Source organism: Lynx rufus, unplaced genomic scaffold, assembly GCF_022079265.1.
Source record: "Lynx rufus isolate CCGP_SWC_20201006 ecotype Redwood Valley unplaced genomic scaffold, mLynRuf1.p SCAF_2, whole genome shotgun sequence".
Taxonomy (NCBI): Eukaryota; Metazoa; Chordata; class Mammalia; order Carnivora; family Felidae; genus Lynx; species Lynx rufus.
This window is the reverse complement of record NW_025814834.1, coordinates 153,383,609-153,406,249: the sequence shown is the minus strand read 5'-3', so window position 1 is coordinate 153,406,249 and position 22,641 is coordinate 153,383,609.

Below are 22,641 nucleotides of genomic sequence, written 5' to 3'. Positions count from 1 at the left end.
ATTACTTTTTTCTATAAAAATTTGCATGCTACATGCCAAATAATTAGGCTATAAACGACTTTCATATTATATGACTTGGGTGACATTCCACGACTTGCCAGGATTATACACAAAAGAATTGCTGTGCTCCAGGTCTCTGGTGATATTCAGCTGTTTGCTGGATTTTCTGATTACAGAAGTACTTTAAGTATTTCCTTTAGTAAAAACTTTATGATGAATATTTGCCTTTGGGACCTTCAATTTCAAATGAGTCTCATTATTTCATAAGAATCTATCTTAGTCTCCTTGGGCTGCTATAGTGAAGTACCATAGACTTAAACAACAGAAGTTTATTTTCTCATAGTTCAGGAGGCTGGAAGTCCAAGATCAAGGTGTTAGTGTTTGATTTTTTCTGAGGCCTCTCTCCTTGGATTGCAGATGGCCATCTTCTCACTGTAGCCTCACATGGTCTTTCCTTTGTGTGCATGTATCCCTACTTTCTTTGTGTGTCCAAATTTCTACTTCTTAGAAGGACACCAGTCCGAGGGGATTAGGGCCCATCCTAATGGCTCATTTAACCTAATCAAATCTTTGAAGGCACTGTCTCCAAATATTGTCACATTCTGAGATACTGGGGGTTAGGGCTTCAACATATGAATTTTTGGGGAGCACAGTTCAGCCCACGACAGCATCATGGCATACTATATCCATGACTTACATTAGCAAGTAGAATGAAACTTCACTGTGCACTTTCTTTGTTGTTATACATCTTATAAGCTAGTTTATATGATATCCTTTCTTACGTAATACTTTTATGTAATTAAGAAATTTTTGTCTGTATTTTAGGTGCATTTTAAAATTTACAATATCTTATATCTGGATATTCCATGTATTTACTCTTTAATATTTAGCAGCAAATGTTTTCTTTAGCAATTCACATGTAAAATTCACTGATATATTGAAATAGTTCCTTGTATCAAGACATTAAGATAGACCTAACTAATTAGAATATATTTTTTTTAATTTTACATAGTTTAGAATCCAGACTATCACCCATCTTGAGTCATATCTACTTGTTAAAAAAATGAAAATTGTGGTGTTTTCTTACGAGGCTGATAAGTCAATTCTAAACAGAAATTGCACCCGGATGAACAATGTAGACATCAGTTTTCATTTTTCTTGTTCATATGTTTATCAAAAGTTGAGTGCTATAAATTCCAGCCTGAACGAAAAAGACATCTTAGATGGTATGTCAGATTACTCTGTAGTTTTAAAAAAGAAAACATTTTTTCTTTCTTCTCAGCCTCTCTTTCAATTGGAAGAGGCCCATGTGATTGAATTCTGGCCAGTGGAGTTTAGACAAAAATGATGAACACTACTTTCAGGATCAACCAATTAAAACCTTCTATAGTAATCTTCCTCTTTCTTTCCCTGTTCTTTGGCAAATAGAGAGTGCCCTATGGATCCAGAGGAGGGCAAAACTGTAATTGATTGGCTCCATGATTGACAATATGGAAGGCTGTTCACTGACCAGGAACATATCACTTATGTGAATGAAAAATAAACTTGATTGTACTAAGCCACTGGGATTTGGGGTCTGATTGTCACAGCAGCAACCATTTACTTAATAGGTACAGATGGTCAAAGTGCAACTTGATATAACTCATGTAACATTCATTGCTGAAAAGCTTTCTTTTGAATATCTTATTATAAAGCACTTCAGAGCACTTTTCCTTAAATTCTTTCTACTTGATTAAAATGCCATCCATATTCTATGTGATGTTCATGAAAAACTCGATATTTCTCCAACCACCTTTTCTCCAGTCTTAACATTCTTCATTTTGTTTTACATTATTTTGCTTCTGGTTTGACTAATTTTCCATTTATTATTCCTCAGACATTCAAATAATTCCCTCCTCTGTACATTTACTTTCCTGATGTGTCTTCTCCCACATTCTTATTTAAGCTCTGCATTATTGGGAAAGCTTTTGTCACTGCCTTAATCCTCAATGAATTTCTGCAGTACTTATTTTTTGAATGATTATTTTGGCACTTACCAAATTGATGCATGGTGTAAGGAGAAAGGAACCTAGTCTTTATCAAGGACACCGAATATACTACCAAGTATTTTAAATCTACTTAATGGCTACAGTCAGTTGAGTGCATAGCATATGCCAAATGCTTGATAGACTCTCATTTAAGCATCAGAATAACCTTATGAAGTAGATCTTTTTCACTCCCACTGTATAGAGGAAAAACTGAGGGATTAAGGAGGGGAAGAAATTTACAAGCCGGTTGGAATCTAACTTCAAAGATTAAGCTTTCCCCACTCTGCCCTGTGTTACTTACCTTTAATGAATAGTGTACATTTTTTAAATTAAACTTAAAACACATCTTTTATTTTCTATAATCGGAAAGTGTACTGTGTACTAAAGTTACTTAATAAGTATTTGGTGATTAGTCACTACATGTCGGTTCATTTCAGAATTGATCTTTATTTTAGGAAAATGTGCTTAAATTTATCCTTGACCTCTGGGTCTACTGAGGTGAACATCTGTGTTCAAATGCACAACACTGGTTCTTTAGTCTGGAATCCTGAGACTCCCACCAGGAATTTCCCTCCATTGTAACCCAAGTTCTAGGTCAGACACTGAAAAATAGATTTCCTGGGATTATTCCATTTTTAAGTAAAGGGGTCAGTGCACACCCAGAGCAAATCTAGACCACGACTATACTGTTAATATTTGTTGAAGTTTGAAGTTCCTATGTTTACTGGTGGGAATCCATCTTGATATTCCAACCTCTATGAAATAATAAACGCTCAGAATTTGCCTGCTTGATTATATAATCTTACACCAATTTCAAATCTATGTTTTTTCTGTAAAAAGGAATTTAGAAGATGTTTAAATGAAGATCAAAATGGAGAGAATCTAATTAGGGCTATATCCAATTACAATCCTACTTTACTTATTTAACATTATTTGAAAGCTCATCTCATATATTTTGGTCGCTGAAAAATACTAAATTATTTTAATTCTTAATAATATCATTACACTCACAATCTGTTATCAGGTTTTCATGAATTTTACATATATTTATTATTTTATGACAATTTATATATTTTATGCATTCCAGTTTTCAGCAGAAAAATGGGTTGTAAATAAAGTAAGTTAATTGCTAATATATATTCCATGACTTTAATGGCCTTTTCTTCCCTGTGGACCATTATTAGTTTTCTCCTAAAACCCTTTTAATTAATCAAAAGAAAATGGGAGATTTCCATTAATATCTGAGCATCTTTTTTACCTTAATTTGTTCTGAAGTGCATATGTGTCGTGAATTGTGAGTTTCTGGGCAGATAGGGGGAAAAGGAACCTCCATGTTTTCTTACGTAAGTGAAAAATGGCCACTTCGTGATCTGACAGCTTATAGTGTTATTGGCCTTTTTTGCCATAAAATGTTTATCCAGGCTTCTTTGCTCTTTTGTTTGATAGTCCCTGGGAACAGAGTGCTCATAAATGTGGCAATATCAGATTCACTGACAGATTTTTAGAAATTATCTAAACCAAAGTTGTATCATTTGAACATTTCATTTGGGTGGAAGGAAGAAAGTAAGCATGTATCACCAAGAACTTCACTTCTCAGTGTATACTCAGCCAGCAGAACTGCAAGTCAAAAGAAATACATGTCATTAACCTATGGATTTCAGAAAAAGAAAACAATAAATGGTCTCTGGGGATTTTGTTCATGGGAAGGATGCTCTATTTAAAATTAATATTCCTGATGCCAGGAATTACAAAAAAGATATAAAGAACCTATTGAGATACTTGAGAATACTGAAGAATCAAATTAAAACACTAACTTATGTGTGTTTTTTTTTCTTTCTGATTTTAATTTGTATCGTTCTCCACATATAAGAGATATTATCACTCAAAAACGTAAGTGTTCAGGTGGAACAGAATCCCAAATGAAGGGAGGCTACAGAAACATCAAGAGAGTAGAGTCCATTGTCACTGGGTATTGTGCAACCCACAAACGAAATTACTACTAACGGATCATATCCCAAACTGAATTCACTGGACTAGCAGAAGACAAGTGATAGTCTTTCTGATATCCTGACTGGAAAGATGAGTGTGAGTCTGTACCCAGAATCTAATTACAGGCAAGCCACTAATAAAACCACTAGATACTTGACAATATGAGAGGGAAAATTGTACAAACAGAAAATTTATGACAGTGATCCATAGCACCGCTGCAATAAAGGAATCTAGTTTGAGTGACACTTGCTGAATAGTAATAAAAAATTAGAAGCCCATTCAACCACCCGGGATACTATCAATATTTACTTCTTCTTTGGTTGTCAGTTTCGTGTCATGCCCCCAAACCTCCTTTAAGAGAGAGAGAAAAAAATGTAGGATCTCCTCCCTACATAAATTTAAAGCATAAGTCTTTTAGCTTTTAGGATTTTTTTTTTATTTTTCTGCAGGCAAAGGCAAGGGATTCGCTTTTGTCACTCTTAAGAAAAGCTGCTCTGTAGTTAAGAACACAGTTTTAGAGCCAGAAGGCATAGATTTTTATTCCAAATTTTCCATATGATAGAATAATGTGGTCCTACCTGCTTATGTATTGATTCTCTCATTTTTAATATGAGGATGGCCATAATTACTTGAGGAAGTACTAAGAGAATTAAAGTAGACATTAACTGTAAAGTACAATGTCTTACAAGTAGTAAACACTCAATACATGGTAGCTAAAAAAGAGAGAGACAGAGAGAAGCATTTAATTCTGGTTCTGTAGTAACTTTTAAACAATACGGTCGAAGCATTATCCAAAAGATCAGGTCTATTTAAAGCAGAAGTAATAGATTACTCTATGAAAAGATATATGCAAAAAAAATTATTTTTCTACATAGAATTCTAATTTACTACTGGTTTAATTGCATAGTTTTAATTTAACAATGCCATAATTGAAGATTGACCTTTACTTGTTATTGATCATCAAGGATAAGATTCCTAAGAACATTTCCTAATTCTCACTGTAACATATAAAAGTAAAAAGTGAAATACACTGGATAAAATATGATGTAAAATACATGTGTTAAGCAATGAATAATAATTTCTTTAAGAGCAGTTAATCATTGGTTAACATTTTTGTTCTTGAAATAGTAACATTTTTTCCCCCAAGTGGACTTGTAAATATGTATCTTTTCCCATTCTTGGCCAAGGATTGAGACCAAAATCAAATTATTACAAGAAAATGGCACTGATCTGGAACATTCCCATCATTTTAGGTATTGGTAGAATTTCAGAAGTCTTTACTGACTGCTCAATTTGGGAAAGTAATATCACTTTTGATGATTGATTAAATTTTAGAAGGCTTTACTGAGGACTAATATTATGGGGTGGGTAAGAAGCGCAAGTCTCTGGTCAGTAGCAAAAATCTAAAATAATTCAAAAGTAGCCTAACTGCAGGCTGAAGCAAAGGTACTTCCTCAACATACATGGCATTTAGCATGTAAAAATCAAACAAAGCAAAAACAAAGTGACATAAATTTGACATCATGCTCCACTTAAATATAAAAGCCATTCCTACAGACTTTCACATGACAGATAGCTATATACAATCAATTAATACGCAATCACAACTTGTTTTTCCTTTTATATGCATTGTGTTTTGCTAAGAGAAGGGAAGAAATATGAAGAGGAAGGAAAGACTTTGAAAGACAGCAAAAATTCTTAATTCCACCCTCTTACTTTTCCTTTTTTCTTGTCAATGGATGGAGAATGAGGCCTCAGAAGATCTCTCTCTCAAGGAATCTAGTTAAGACCTGACTTAGTTCTCATTGTTAGATATGAAATTGGTTATAGACTATGTCCCTGGAGCTCTGTTTTCCTCCACGCCATCCTTGAGTGCCAGATGGGCCACTGTTATCTTTCCAATTGCATGGAAAAATAAAAGTAGTAAGTCATGTATTTAGTTCTTTTACTATATGCCTTGCAATTCCATACACTATTATTCTAAAGGAAATTGGGCTATTTACTAATAAAGTATTGAGTTTTTAAGGAGCAGCAAAGTTTGACATCTTTAAGCAAAAGCTTCACATTACTGGAACAGGAAGACCCCAGTTCAGTGTACCCATAAGAGATATGGCTTCCACACAATCCTTGATAACTCTGTAAATCTCTTATTCTATACATGTACATGAAAGTCCTACAGTTTGGGGGGAAAATGCTTCATCTTCAGAGCATCTTGACATGGTGATGACTTTCAGTTGCTCCTTTTTTTGGAGTCTTATATTAGTTGCATTATTTTTAGGTGTGTCTTTTAAAACTTTTATTCATTCTGCTGTTTTGACATTGATTTGATTTTTATTTTACTTCTCTGTACATTCTTTATTAAAACTGAGAACCCCCCCCAACTTCCAAAATTGGAATGTGGGATGCAGGTTTGGAAACCACTTCTCTGAAATGTCTTGTTCTTCTTTTTAATGTTAGAGGAGAAAATGTTTCACAGCGTAGACTGACATAAACCAATCTCAAATTAGAGGGATCTCTAGAGATCTAATCTCTAACTAGACCTTCTTATACTAGATGGCCCTTCTCTGATGAGGGAAGGATTCTGGCCTTGCCCTCCTCGTCCTAGATTATTGAGCTGGGTGAAAATCTGACCAGGTTAGATCAATCAGATTTGACTGAGAAGACATTTGGAATTGGGATTCAGAGACTTTAGTTGGGCTCTGGTAGTGCGAGTTCAAAAAGATGGAAAGGGCAGCACACTATTTTTCATTGGAACATAGGTTCTTTACCTTGCTTATCTAAAATTAGAGAAAATAATCCTAAGAGTTTTGGAAGTATTTATATTTTGGTAAGAGCTCCCAAGTTCTTGCATGGATAAAACATGCTAAACAGAAAATGGGTCTGTATCTACATAATAGCCATGATGTATGAACACTGGCAATGGCTAATGTCAATCCACAGGAAGGAGGGATGATCATTAAAGTGACAAACCAGAGTACTGTTTCTACTTGTGTTCTTAAGAGTCACATGTTAAAGAAGGGTCTTTTGCTTTTTTTAGTACCATTCACAATGCCCATGCAAAAATAAACTGATTTCTATTTACAAAGAGTCAATAATGGTATAAAAAGGCAGATAAAGCCTTCTAAGGACGGAAGTCCTCAAAGTCTTACTTTAGAAGTTTTATCTGCTTATGCTCAATTTCCACAGATATGAGTGTTAAATTAAATATGGCCCATGAATTTGATAACTATTCAGGTCATTTGCCTTTGTCTCTGATACAGCATAAGCTGATAAAAACTCTGATATAGCATAGATGTTAGTAATAAACAGCCTGCATTATATTCGATACATATACCTCCAAAATAGCTGTAAAGATGTATAGATGTGTATATAGATGTATAATATATGTATTTTAAAGTGATACATATATACATGAATATAGATAATATATCTAAAAATCTGGGTAAAACACATGAACATAGATAATATTTAAATATATTTCTAGGAACACCTGGGTGGCTCAGTGGGCCGAGTGTCCAACTTCGGCTCAGGTCATGATCTCACAGTGTGTGGGTTTAAGCCCGGCGTCGGGCTCTGTGCTGACAGCTCGGAGCCTGGAGCCTGCTTCGGATTGTGTCTCCCTCTCTCTCTGTCCCTCCCCACTCGCGCTCTGTCTCTGTCTCTCTCTCTCTCTCAAAAAGTAAATAAACATTAAAAAAAATAAACATAAATAAATATGTTTCAACTTTTTTTTCCTATTAAAGATATAAGAACTTGAGATTTTGGTGTTTGCTCATAAAATAGGACTTGGGAAGTCTGTAGGGTAAAACAACAGAAGGTGAAAAAAGCTATCCTCCTTTCTTAAGAACTAGCAGACTAAACTGCGATAAGAAAAGTTCTCTGGCATGGCCTGATTCAAACTGACTTAAGCAGATGGAGTCAAACAATTCAAGATACACGATGATAAAAATAAAGATGCCCCAGCACTGTGTTTTCTTCAAAAGTAGTTAAGCATACCCAGCTCCCCTCTTCAACACCTTTTGAAAATATGATAACTGAAAAAACATAGCCTGGTGGCAGATGAACAGAATTCACCAGTGGAATTCAAGGAGGTGATTAAAAAATATAAAGAAGAAATGGAAGCAACAAAGGCGAATTCTACTGGGAAATTGCCTCGTCGAGGATCCTGACAGAATCTGGAGGTTCTCTTCTGAGTTTGGGACTGATTACCAATCCATTCGATCACACCTTAATCCGCCACCGCTGGGTTGGACCTAGAGCAACACAGATTTTTCTGTACCCCCTGCCAAGAGTCTAATAATCCACATCCTTTCTTTTGAAGGGTAGAAATCTCAATAGGACTGGAAACAAGTCATGGAAAAGGTGCCAGCAGGGGGCTTGTTTCATTATAATAACAAACCAGCTCCTGTTCAGAGAGAAATCACACTGAATTCCTTGCTGTCTTGTCCTAGTTGATTCTTTTTTTTTTTTAATCCTAAATATTTACCTTAATCCCTTTAAACCAAGGCCCTCCCAAAGGAATAGCTACACTTCTTCCAGTATCTGGAGACCATTCTCTTTTGTGGCATTCCTTTCCTTGTTGCTATGGGTTCACTATTCTCTCTAGAGAGGATTTGTTTTTTTTTTTTTTTTTTGCTTCCTTACTTCCTGGCTCTACATTTCATTTTCATTCTAAACTGATAACTTGAATTTACTTTTCTTCTTCATGTGGGCTTTTTTCCAAAACCTGAATATGGAATCCTTTAGATATAGACAATCTGAAATAGCTAAGTAGGGTAAATATTTATCTATATTATTGATGTAGATTGTGGTCAAATCCTGACAGAATAAGACATTCATACTGGGCTTTCTGCTTACATCATCCTTGATTTAGCCACAGAATCACTGTCATCCTCACACCAACCAAGTAGCAACAAACTGATTCTAGTAGTTCTGAATATATAGCATTCTCTGGGCAACGCTGTTTAGACCAAATTGCCCTTCTCTGAAGATGAAGTGAACCCTGGCCTTGCCTTACTGGCCCAGCTTATTGAAGTGGGTAGGCATCTGACCCAGGCTGGATCAACCAGATTTGATGGAGAAGACATTTGGGGTTCAGAGATGCTAGTTAGGTTCTGATGGTATTTGAACTGAGTGGGAATGCTGCCCTTAAGGACAACTGTGTTCTGTACCTGGTGAAGCAGTTGAGAACTGATGTGAAAGGAAAGAAAAATTAGGCTGATATTCAGGGACTAACAGGGAAGAATGCAGGGGTCCCTCAGAGACAGAGAAGAAATCAATTATAAACTTGTGATAGTATCAGTTTATAGTCCTAGTTCCTAGTGAAGCCCCCATACTTCTTTACTTTGGGATCTATGAGATAGCCTTGTGTCCCTATAATAAATCTACCTTTTTAATTACACTTGCTTGATTGGGTTTCTGTTACATGAAACAGAAATACCTAGGAACCAGTCAATTGGTTTCACGATGGTCATTGAATCATACCATGTCTTAGCTAGATTAAAGATATCTAATTTGGGGCTCCTGGGTGGCTCAGCCAGTTAAGCCTCCAGCTTCAGCTCAGGTCATGATCTCACAGTTCATGGGTTTGAGCCCCACATCGGGCTCTGTGCTGACAGCTCACAGCCTGGAGCCTGCTTTGGATTCTGTGTTTCCCTCTGTCTCCGCCCCTCCCCTGCTCACACTCTGTCTCTTTCTCTCAAAAATAATAAACATTAAATGGGCGCCTGGGTGGCGCAGTCGGTTAAGCGTCCGACTTCAGCCAGGTCACGATCTCACGGTCCGTGAGTTCGAGCCCCGCGTCGGGCTCTGGGCTGATGGCTCAGAGCCTGGAGCCTGTTTCCGATTCTGTGTCTCCCTCTCTCTCTGCCCCTCCCCCGTTCATGCTCTGTCTCTCTCTGTCTCAAAAATAAATAAAACGTTAAAAAAAAAATTTAAAAAATAAAAAAATAATAAACATTAAAAAAAAAGATAGCTAATTCAGCTCACTCATTTTGCACAGAGAAAACTGAGACCTATGAAAAATGTGCTTATGGTTGAAAAAAGGTAATTAATGGCAAAATGGAGGGTAGAAATATAACGAGTGCTAAGAAGGGTTGGCAACACACAACGAAAAACATGATCAGGGAAGAGCCCTGGAACTCAAGTCAGAATGTGAACACTAGTCCCTTCTTAAAGACTCACTAGCTGTGTTACCTTGAGTTTGTTTTTTGGAGCTATGGGTTTACAACTGTTAATAAGGAGTTGGGACATATGTTCTATCTGGTCCTTTTTTTTTTTTTAATGTTTATTTTCGAGAGCGAGAGAAAGCATGAGTGAGGGTGGGGCAAACAGAGACGGGGGACTGAGGATCCCAGAGGGCTCTGCGCTGAGAGCCCAGTGTGGCATTGGAACTCACAAACCCAGTAGATCATGGAAGTCAGACGCTCAACTGACTGAGCCACCCAGGCACCCCTATCTAGTCCGTTCTAACTCTAAAATCATATGATTCTCAGCAATGTCCCCAAACACAAAGTGAATTGGGTATCATAAGTAATTATCTAGAAAATGTGAATATGAACGTGGTTGCTTGGGGAGGAAATAAACTAGTTCACATAGGTGAGTGTCCAAGTGTTAAAATGGAAGCATTATTTTACAGTTCAAAACTTCCTACTCAAGTCAATCAGGGGGCCACCAAGGTAGTAGTTTTACTTTGTGGGTTTTTTATTTTTCATATCAAATCAAGTAGTAAACTGATTATATGTGCAGCCAGTGGGTTTGTATTGAGAATCTGTCTGGAAAGCATCCAGAATCAACTGCATGCCAAAATGACATTCCTTCTTCCAGATAGTAGGGACATTGAAAGGTTAACTGTAAATGATTTTGGGCTCCTTGCTCTTTGAAGAAATAGAATAAATGAAAATAAACCAATCTCTCTCTCTCTCTCTCTCTCTCTCTCTCCCCTACCCTCCCTCCTTTCTTTCCTTTTTTATTTCTTCTTTCCTGGCTAATGATATGTTTGTAGAATGAGTGAAAGTGTGAGGGCTTTTCTTATTTTTCCTTATGAAAGATAAAGAACAAAGAGATTGTCAATGGAGTGCAAATTTTCCATCTCCAAAATTTTAAACTCCTGACAACACATAAAATACATGCTTATCAGCATATACGTGGGACCTGAAACAGCATAAAATTACCTCCATAATATATACCATATACCATCAAATCCCCTCTGCTAGCGTATTGAGATAATTTCCCAGTGGGTTACATCTCTGTCTGATTTCCTCTCCCTGCCCCTTCCCGAAGCCCTTCTCATCTGTCTCACGCTTTGACTAGTCTACTGAATTGTCTCATTTGTCAGTCGGTAATAAATCTCTGTTACCACATTCAGTAACCTTTCCTCAGGTTGAAATTCTCTTCATCACATTTGCCAGTTTCGTACATTTGCCACTTTTCCTTCTTAGAACTCTTTAGTTTGTGCTTCTTTGTAATTTCATACTTCAGTTAAATCTGACCACTCCTCCTTTCTGTGTTCGTTGATTTGTCCTCCTCTTCTTATTCCCTAAATATGGCCATTCTGAAATGTCTTACCTTGTTCTTTTCCACCCCTGATAAGCTCTGTGGGTGTTTCATCAGGTCCTGTGATTTATCTTAAACTATCATTCAGTGAAGTGTGGAGGAGACTGGGTGTCCCTGGGAGAAAAAGTAGTGAGGAATCTAGAGGCCAAATATCTCGCTCTTGAATTTAAAGTCTTTGGGCATCTTTCTTCAGCTAAGTTTAAGTTGTATCTCCTGTTACCTGTCCCCTATTTTAGAAATTTTATCTCCCTTTTTCATTTCTCTAATATGTCTTGTGTTTTTATACATATTGCTCTTCCTTAGAGTCCCCTCTGTGTCATCTGTAGTTGAGAAATCCTACCTGTTCTTGAAGATCCAATAAAAATAGGTTTTTTATTCATTCTACAAACTTTTTCAAAAATGCTTAATATGTTCCAGTCTTTGTACAGTGTGCTGAGGAAGCAAATTAATGACACAGTCCCTATTAAAATGGAAATATACTATATGATGTAATATATAATATGTAATATATAGCTATATACTATAGAACATATCATGGTAAGGAGATACAGTAGCATACATACTAATCCAGCCTGGGAAAGGTCCTCTGGAAGGGTTACTCTTAAGCCTGGTACTGAAGGAAAAGTAGAAATCTGCCAGGTTAGGAGCACCTGGGTGGCTCAGTTGGTTGAGCATCCAACTCTTGGTTTCAGGTCAGGCCATGATCTCATAGTCATAGCTTAGGACTCTCTCTCTCCCTCTCTCTCTGCCCCTCCTCAGCTTGCATGTGCTTTCTCCCCCCCCCCCCCCAAAAAAAAGTCTACCAGGTTAAAAAAATGATTGGGGTGTCGGAGTTTTTCCATGCAAAGAGACAGCAAGTTTATTAAAGCACACAGATTATGTGAGAGAGCACAGAATTCTAAGAGTATATTAAGCAGTTTGCTCTAGGCAGAAATGATCTTTTCCCTCTCCAAAGTATTATTTATGCTATACATAGGGCATTTTTAACGTGCTGCTTGCATTTTGGTTTTGTCTGTTTCTCTCTAAATCTTACAAAAAGCAAAGATTATGTTGTATGTCATTATGCATGTTTCTCTTCCCAGCGAGGCAGTATAAACTTCATAGATGGTCAATATGAGACAAATGCCAGCTGAATGATGCAAAGGTGGCATCGACCGAGTATGTTAGTTCTCATTCACAGGTTTAGTCCTCTAGACTGAGGCAAATAAAAAACTGACCTTTCCAGGGGCACTGCATCACTCAAACAAAAGTGTGAAACTACAAGCAAACTTTATAAAAAGAAAGGTGGAGGTTTTTGATGGATTTTTTACTTAAACAAAAGGGCACATCAGGATCTGTGGATTTTTACATGGAGCTTTTTGGGTTTCTTCAGTACAGGAAAATGAAAAGTTATGCAGAAATTCAAAAGTTATTGTGACTGGCGTCTTGAAAAGGAATGACACTTAACAGGATTCTCTTAAATGTAGGAATGTCATAATAAAATTTCTATTACTGGAATGCTATAATTTTAAACTTCTGGAGTTTTAAAGGTTAGGAAATTCATACAGAAAGCTGACCAAGCACCTTAATTCTGCCACTTTGGCCACTGTTTGGATTACTTATAATCCACCTTTGGAGAAGTCCACACCACTAAAAGCTTATTTTTGAGTGTTATGAAAGTGAACTGAGGTCCTCCTGATAATATTGTTTTGTTAAGTACCTGACATTTTCTCTTCAGACCAGAAGAACAAAATGTGATGAAAGCAGAACAAAAATGGACATTTTATTGTGTTCACATTTTTCTCAGTTCTGCCCCCAACCCTCTTCACCACCACCCCACTGATGCTGTGAACCCAGTGTCAATCAGGACCATATCCTTGCCTTTTGGCTAGTGTTTTTAAGGCTTTCAGGGTCCTAAAGGGCCCCAGGTATTGGTAATTGGTGGCCACTAGCAAAGGCAACTTCCTTTCAGAAAAGAAATCTAAATTAAAAATTCATGAACCCATGAATTGGTAGACTAAAACCCAAAAAGTCAAAGGATATAAATGGAAATCAAATTCTGTCAATGATAATCTTAGCCTTTTTTCCTCACATACACACTGAATCTTAGCAGCTAATGTTATGACTGCCTAAAATTTCAAGTCTGAGAGGTGGGTATGTAAGAATCTGAAAATATATAATGCTATTTTAGAGTGTGTCTGCTTTTCAACATCCTATAGCAAGTTTTATCGTTGTTTATTTCTTTGAAATACTATCCACATTGTTCTTGCTCTGCATTTGCAGTGAATCAAGAGCTCACTCTATTGGATTTTTGATTGTTCATTCAAAACCTCTGTTCTGTGGCATAAATTAAGAGCAGCGTGCGCAAGTTTGGCGGTTTTACTTGTATCCTGTTTGTATTGCGAGTCAAGGTGTGCACTGATCAGCTGCCATCACTGTTTAGCATCTCTACGAGGCTAGGTTGTCAGGTTACTACCATCTGTTATTTCATGACTCCCATTCTCCAAAATTTTCTGATTATCCAAGACTTAAGTTGAAGGTATTATGAATGGCAGGAGGGCTCTACCATTTCCACTCCAGGTTGCTAACCGTGGGGACTCTAACTGTTCGACTCCAATTCCCTAATTGCTTGGCATATTACAACATTCCCCTTTATTTGTTATTTAAAAATTAATCCTCACTGATCACATTGGAGTTTTTCTTATAACGTTATTCATAACCGTCGTTGGAATGCAAAATAACATAATCATAATTTCTGTGTCTGTTTTTTAAAGAAATACTAATCAATGAACAAGAGAGAAAGGAAAGAAGGCCCCCAAGTAATGGATAGAGTAAAATTATAAACGTTTCAAGAGGATAATCCTCTTTATGTCTTACAAGATGATAAAAGAAATAATATCCCTTCAAGTATCGGGTGTGTGTCATCTACTTCATCTCTAATCCTTACAGCAGTCCTTCAAGTTCAAGGATTATTACTACTATTCTACAGACAAAGAACTCAGGCTGAGGGGTTAGTGGTTTATAAGGGGTTAGGGCACTGAGTTGGATGTGCCAGAATCTCAATTTATTCTCAGGTGTGCCTGACTCGAAATTTTGTTCTCTTTCCATCATGGCATACAGCCTCCATATATCTTATGTTCAGTCAAAAAGACCTCAAAAATAAGGTCTGACCCCATCTAAGCTCTGGGTTAGGGACATGTTGACTCTGTGTGTTTCTTTGTACCATTTTCATCATTACCAGACATACAAAATTTATATGTATATATATAAATATATTTGTGTGTATATATATATTACATATATAATATATATAAATAATATTTAAATAATATATATATTATATATATTATATATATATATATATATATATATATATATATATATATATATATATTTGAGGGGCTCCTGGGGGGCTTAATCATTTAAGAGTCTGACTTCTGCTCAGGTCATGATCTTATGGTTCACAGGTTCAAGCCCCTGCATTGGGTTCTGTGCTGACAGCTCAGAGCCTGGGGCCTGCTTCAGATTCTGTGTTTTCCTCCCTCTCTGCCCCTCCCCAACTCGTGCTCTGTCTCTGTCTCTCAAAAATAAATAAATGCTAAAAAAATTAATATAAAAAATATATATATTTGGAATTCTCCTTTCTTTTCAGAGTGTTTAACATATCCAAATTAAAAACAACAATAACAGCAACAGCAAATTTTGCCAAGAGGAAACTTGGAAGTTGAAGTGATTTGGTGAGCATATGGCAAAGTAAACCCCTCCCAGGCTATGAGCAGTTATTACGAAAAGGAGTAAGTAATTAAAAAAAATTATGAGCAGAAAGGCATAACCCTAAAAGTGGCATAAAATATTGCATTAAGTCAATTTTTGAGGAATTGGCATAAATATTGGCATAAAATATTGCATTAAGTCAATTTTTAGGAAACCTGAAAAATAATAGATATTGGAGTAATCCACAGGAAATAAAAATATCCATATACTAAAGCAAGGATAACTAGGCTTAAAACCTTATAATCTTTATTCCAGGTGTTTGAAAACTAAATCTGCATAGTAATTATGAATAAGGTTTTGCAACCTCTTAAATAAACAAATAAATACCTTTAAGTTTCATAAATTAATATTTTCATTAATAAAAGCAAATGGTGCCAGAGAGGAAGAAATAAGAGAGTTGAAATTCTGTGCAATTACTTCCACTTAATTTAGTAAAACATATTACAGAATGCTGTGTAATGGAACCAGGCTACCTTTGGTATGTTTAGAGATCAGGATTAAGATTTTGACAGCATAAAATTATGAGACAACCATCCCACTTATTTAAATCAGACCCTTTTTCATAATACAATGTTTTCATCTATGGCTCTGGGGATCAGAAGAGTTTCATGGCACAGTCAGGAAATGACATCAACTGTATTCAGTGAGAGGGGGTCATAAGCTAAAGAAAGAAAAAGTTATTCAAATTAATCTCTCTTTTCTGAGTTTAGTACAGTACCTAGTGACAGAGTAGGTATTCCTTAATGAATAGTGGACATCTATCATGTGTTTGTCACTATTCTAGGAATTGAGATAAATTAGAAAGACAGTTACTGACTTCAGAGGGCTAACAGTCCACTTTAGGGAATAAAAATTAAAAAATGATGCAATATGTAGTTTATGAAAAAGTTACTCACAGGATACTAATGAAAGAGGAAATTTAAGTAACCCAAATTGCAGAGGGAGTTTTGGAATGGTTTTTCTGTGTTTGATCTGAGTGTTAAAAAAAAAAAAATGTGTAGGTATTAACAAAAGGGAGGAAATAAGGGGAAAGCTGTCCAGATGGAGACAAGAATGATCAAGTGTTTTTGTGTGACTGAGACATAAGTGTATGTTGATGAATGACCAGAGATGAGCTAGAAAAGTAGACAATGATTACATCATGAAAGAAGTTACTAAAAAAGGAGGGGGGAGGATTTTATTTTCAATATGATTGGGTAGAATTGAAAGTTGTAAATTGAGGGAACATAATCAGATTTGTATCACACATACATCATTCTCAAGGCTGGCTGTGGAGTTATGAGTTCAAGACTTGAGAGTGAGGCTGTTTAAATGACCTAAGGGAAAGATCATATGAATCTTCTACACTAGGACGATGACAAAATGTAGACAGGAAGAGCTAGATTTTCCCCCTATAAAGAAAATAAAAATCTTCACGTCATCATTTATTGAGATTCTGGGGATCGTTTTTCACTCCATTTAAACTAGCACACCTTGAAAGCTCCAGAAGTTAGTATGAAGAGTGGAGAGATACTGAAAGAATTAAAAAATTAAAATATGTGGGATTAATTTGATGTGGGGGGCAGTTTTCAGGTGTCAGGGAAACTGATATTAGAGGCTAGAAGAAAGGCAATCCATGTTTTGTGGTGATGGAAGTCTGATATGTTACTTGGAATATGAAGGAAGGAAGACAATAGACCTAATCAGTTTGCATGACATGACTATGAGATCATGGCCTGACCTGAAACCAAGAGTTGGATGCTCAACCAACTGAGCCACCCAGGTGCTCCTAACCTGGCAGATTTCTACTTTTCCTTCAGTACCAGGCTTAAGAGTAACCCTTCCAGAGGACCTTTCCCAGGCTGGATTAGTATGTGTGCTACTGTATCTCCCTACCATGATATGTTCTATAGTATATAGCTATATATTACATATTATATATTACATCACATAGTATATTTCCATTTTAATCGGGACTGTGTCATTAATTTGCTTCCTCAGCACACTGTACAAAGGGAAAGAATTGGCTATAGAATGTTAGTAGGATACATTGACTGCTTTTGGGAGCATTTGACAAGACACTAGGAGAAAGAGACAAGCTTAGAAAATAACTGGACAGTTTGCAAGTAGGACTGAAAGAGTATACAGTCCAGAAATTACAAGAGGCAATTCTTTTTAAACTCCAAACAGTAAAAGCCAAAAAATTGAGAAGCAGCTTACACCACAAAGACCTATTAAAACTCATCCTAGAAACAAAGATAAAACCATGGCTATCATATCTATGGTTAAAGCTTCTACATGGATTAAGGAGTGACCACCAAATCTTTTCAGTTCAAAGAAAAATCATTTAGAGAAAGGAGAATAGGGTATGGCTCTATCACTGAAGCCATATGACTTGCAGGTATGTGCAGTTAAGTCAAGGGAGTGAGGCATGTTTTGAAGGAAATTCTTGGTGTAGCTGTTGGCATGTATAGCTATTGAGCACAAGAGAAAAAGACACCAATGAGTAAGACACTAGCTTCTGGATTGACAAGATTTAATGACTGCTTGATACTTAAGATGATCCTATGGCCTCCCACTTTCAGTACATAGGAAGAGGACTGAGAAGCTGTGTGGCCTGCCAGGGTGGCCTGTTCATCAGTGTCTCCTTGAAAATGACCAGAGAGTATAATGGACAAAAATCAGAGGTAAGGACCATGGAGAACCCTGGACTAGAGAACTTTCTCCAGGGAAAAGAATTTGGGCCTGATCAAGAAGCATCCTACTCTAGGCTAGGTGCTGTGGATCAATGTCTAGTGCGTGTCTCTCACTCTCCCCCTTTCTGAATAGGAGTGTTTACTGCAATTCTCTTGCTCCTGTTCCAACATTTCTTATTGGTTGTGGAAGATACAGATATCTTGCCCTTTTTCATGTATAGTTTCCCAGATGAAGAGAAAGGCAGCCTGTGTGCGATGTACGCATTCTTGCATATAAACTCCATGTGGAAACCTCCATGGATAGCCCAGAGCTTGATGCCATGACTGTATGGAATTTGGGAGTTTTCTCACCTATAGAAAAGATGAGCATATTTTTCTGCAGAAAGAAGGATGAACCAAACATTTGGTGACCCAGAAGGGCAGATTGTAATGGACATTGCTGATATTTGTTAAACATTGTAGGTTCTTTTTCCTCCTGTCTCCCTTGTGATTGCATTGTACCATGTGACTAGTCCTGGCCAGTAAGTTGTGAGTAAAAGGGTAATGTATCATTTTTAGAGTGGAGGCCCTTCTGAAGACATTTTTTTTGTCCTCTGACACAGTGAATATGAATATTCAAAGTGTCCTCTGTTTTGTCAGCCTGGATCAGAGTGAAAAGATACAGAGCCTCCAGTCACTGTAGATTTTTAGCATGAATGTGCAATGTTCAATAAGGCTTTCTTGTTCTAGGTTACAAAGATTTGGGGATTCTGTGATACTGCAGCATAACCAGTCATCCCTGGTAGACACTGGGTCACCAATACATATATTTATTTCAGTTCTTTCTTTGAGTACGTACAAAGGAGCCAACAAAACTCCAAATCAAAGAGGGTGTGGAAAATTGCTCACATCATAAAACTTTCCTGCCGCCGGGGTGGTTCAGTCGGTTGAACATCCAACTCTTGATTTCGGCTCAGGTCATGTTTGTGAGTTCGAGCCCCATGTTGGGCTCTGCACTGATGGTATAGAGCCTGTTTGGGATTCTCTCTCTCTCTCTCTCTCTCTCTCTCTCTCTCTCAGGTCATGTTTGTGAGTTCGAGCCCCATGTTGGGCTCTGCACTGATGGTATAGAGCCTGTTTGGGATTCTCTCTCTCTCTCTCTCTCTCTCTCTCTCTCTCTCTGTCTCTGCCCCTTCCACATGTTCTTGTGTGCACACGCTCTCTTTCAAAATAATAAATAAATTTTTTTAAAAATACAAAACTTTACTTTCAACCCCCTTTCCCCATCCCCACAGCCCAAAGAAAGAATTAAATTTCAATTCCTTAAGATAAAAAAATTTAAAAAAGAGCCAACATATACCTATTTGAAAGAATGAATGAATGATGACAGATAGTTGCACTAACGTTCATGTTTAAAGGGTTTGATATTTTTCTGTGAAATTGTGTTTAGAATTACAGTTTCTTTCAAAGCAATGTTCCCTTTAGTTGGTAAGTCTTCTTTAAAAATAGGAACTGACCTGTCAATTTCTGAGAAAATATTTGACACTATGTGGTCTGTTTGAATAATTTATTGTCCCGCATTTTTCTTCTTCTTTTTCTTGTGCATCTGTTTGACAGAACCATGGCACATCTAGAACACTGGCAGAAATGGGATGGTCAATGTGATTTTAGCCGATAAGGAAGTTACACCAAAGTGAGGCTTCAATATGGTTGAGTAAGCCAAGCAGTTATATCTGTGACAGTGTTCCAAGGCACTGGGTTAAAAGAGTGCAGTGTGGCTGAGAACTGGGTAGCCCCAGATAAGAGGGAAGAAATTGGTGAGGGAAGAAGAGATGGAGAAGTAACAGGCTCCAGAATTTCATATTTCTCTAGAGGGTAACAGGGTCCCTAAAGGACTTCAGGCGGAGAGGCAGGGCGTGTTTCACACTTGCAATTTAGAAAGATCCTGCTTACCGTGTTTTGCGTATTCAGCATCTTTTCTACCTTCCAGATACCTCCTCCTCAATTCTATTTAACACTAGTAACTGAGTACAAACCTTCCAGAAAAGGAGTAAAGAGGATGTGCCCTGAATTTTCTTCTTCAGATATAGTATCCATTAAAAGTGCTACTGAAAGTCTCAATCTGGATTTTAATGGTAGCTGTACCCTGATTCAGAGTCACAGTTCAACAGCTTGAGATTTTATTCTTGCCTCTAGTTTGTCAGAAAGTGAGGCATCTGAGCTATCTGCAGCTAACCCTTGCAAACAAAATCGCTTCTTTATTTTGTGTAGTTGTGACACTGATTCTGCCACTGTAAGGACTAGTTTACAAGAAAAATGGATCCTGAGGGACAGGGTCAAGGATGACTCAATAATGTGCTGCCTCTTTATCATGTTATAATGTGGGGGCAGAATATTATAAATTCATTGCAAATCCTACATTTTTTGGACTGACTTGTTATGGGTCATCCAGAAATTTAAAATTTGAGGTTGTGGCTTGCTTTCTATGAAGTGTAAATATTGCCAAAAATCTCTTCTACATGCTAAATTCATTTGACAATGATTTAAAAAGCATTGGTAGAATCTAGACTAAGCCATCTGAAGATTTGTTCGTAGAAATGAAATTTGAATAGAATGCTATCAATTAATTTGGATACCGGTTCTTGGCATATGGAAACTAGCTTGGTGCCTTTTGAACCCAAGCCCCCTATTTTTTAAAGTATTTATTTATTTTGAGAGAGAATGAGAGAATGGGGTAGGGGCAAAGAGAGAGGGAGAGAGAGAATCTCAGTCAGGTGCAGAGCCTGATGTGGCGCGCAGTCTCACAAACAGTAACATCATGACCTGAGTGGAAGTCAAGAGTCAGACGCTTAACTGACTGAACCCAAACCCTTTTAAGGCAGTAGAGTGAATCGAATTTTGTGACCCTCCCCTTCAAATTCATATATTAAAATGTAATCCCAAACGTGATGTTATTTGGAGGTGGGGCCTTTGGAAGGTTTTTCAAGCCATGAGCCCTTATAAACAGGATATGGTACCCTTATAAGATACTACAGAGCATTCCCTGTCCCCTCCCACCATGTGAGGACAGAACAAGAACACAGCCATTTATGAACCAGGAAGCACCAGACATCTACTGGTGCCTCAATGTTGGATTTATCAATCTGCAGAACTGTGAGAAATAAATTTCTGTTGTTTGTAAGCCACCCAGTCTATGGTAATTTGTTATAGTAGCCCGAGTGACTAAGACAGTACTTATAGTTTCTTGTACACATGGTAGAAAGAAAAGAGAGAAGTAAAGAAAACAAAGGAAAGGAAAGGGAAAGAAAATATCTGTATTGCACAGCATTAAATAATGAGAGAAGAAAAGAAAAGAAAACAAAGGAAAGGGAAGGGAAAGAAAATATCTGTATTGCACAGCATTAAATAATATAAAGATGTTACTTGTCAGAATGGATGTGAAGGACTGTGAGTTTTGGGCAGGCTTGAAGAATGGAGAATATCTGGGGAGTTGAACTATTTTGGATGGAGCAAATTGTGCATATGCTGTTGACAGGTAAGCCTGTTCACTGATAAGAATACCTCATTTCTACAAACTGGTGTCTGCAGAATTCTTACTGTGATTTTAACCTATATGGAGTTGCTGGATGAGTTCAAGAAAGAACCATTTATGACCTAAGCCCGGATGTTCAGTGCAAGGAGCAGAGCTTGTGCAATAATCTAAAGGGCCTTGGACTGAGAGGGAGGACCCATGTTCTGTTATTGCCTCTGTCCATATCACTAGTGTATGAATTGGAGCAAAGCTTAACCCAACCCAGGCCGTGGGACGTCATTCTGGACTCTTTTTTTTTTCCCCCCTCCCTTAGCGCTTTTCAAATTCTAGTTCTTATTTTGAGTAGCAGCTGGGGGAAAAGTGCTCTCAGCAGGGGTCGGCCTGGTGAGGATGAGCAAATCATCTTCTCTTCTCACGATTAAAGTCCTGACATTAGGCAAGTCTTCTCATATTGTCTTTTCTCTTAAACTGACATAACCGGTGCTCGGCTCCGGAGTAGCTTAAGACATTGAATACATCTCTTTCTCCTCCACTTAGTGCTGTCAGTACAGAAGTGCAGGTCTCGCTGTCCCTTGCCCAGTTGCTGGCCCAATTAGCGCAGCACAGTGTAAAGATTACAAGTCCCTGCTCTGCTCCAAGTGTCAGTGATTTAATCAGCCTCTTAAGGTAGAATGCAAAACCACAAATTCAGTGGCAGACGGTGGTGGTGGGGGGGGGCAACGCACCCATTGATTTCCACTTATACAAGTAGTTTTCTTTGGAGAGTGACTCCTTAATTACTCTTTGCCAGTGTCTAGTAGGCCAGCTTCCTCATGACAGATTAAATTTACCACATTCTGTTTCGATACCAAGTGAAAATTTCTGAGTCATTCTGATTATCTTTCTCCTTCTTTCTGCTGTGACCCTTCATTACCCCCCATGGCCTTTCCTTCTGTTCTGTTTGCGGGTGCTTCAACTTTCTTTTCCCATAATTTTCAATTATGCCTCCACTCTTTTATTTATTTGTTTATTTTTAATGATGGTGAAATACAGATGTTGCCCACCAATTTCTTTGAAAGCTTGTCAGGCAAAAATAGACAAGTTCATTGAAATAATCTCTTCAAAACTTATTTAAAGTTCACAAATCCAAATG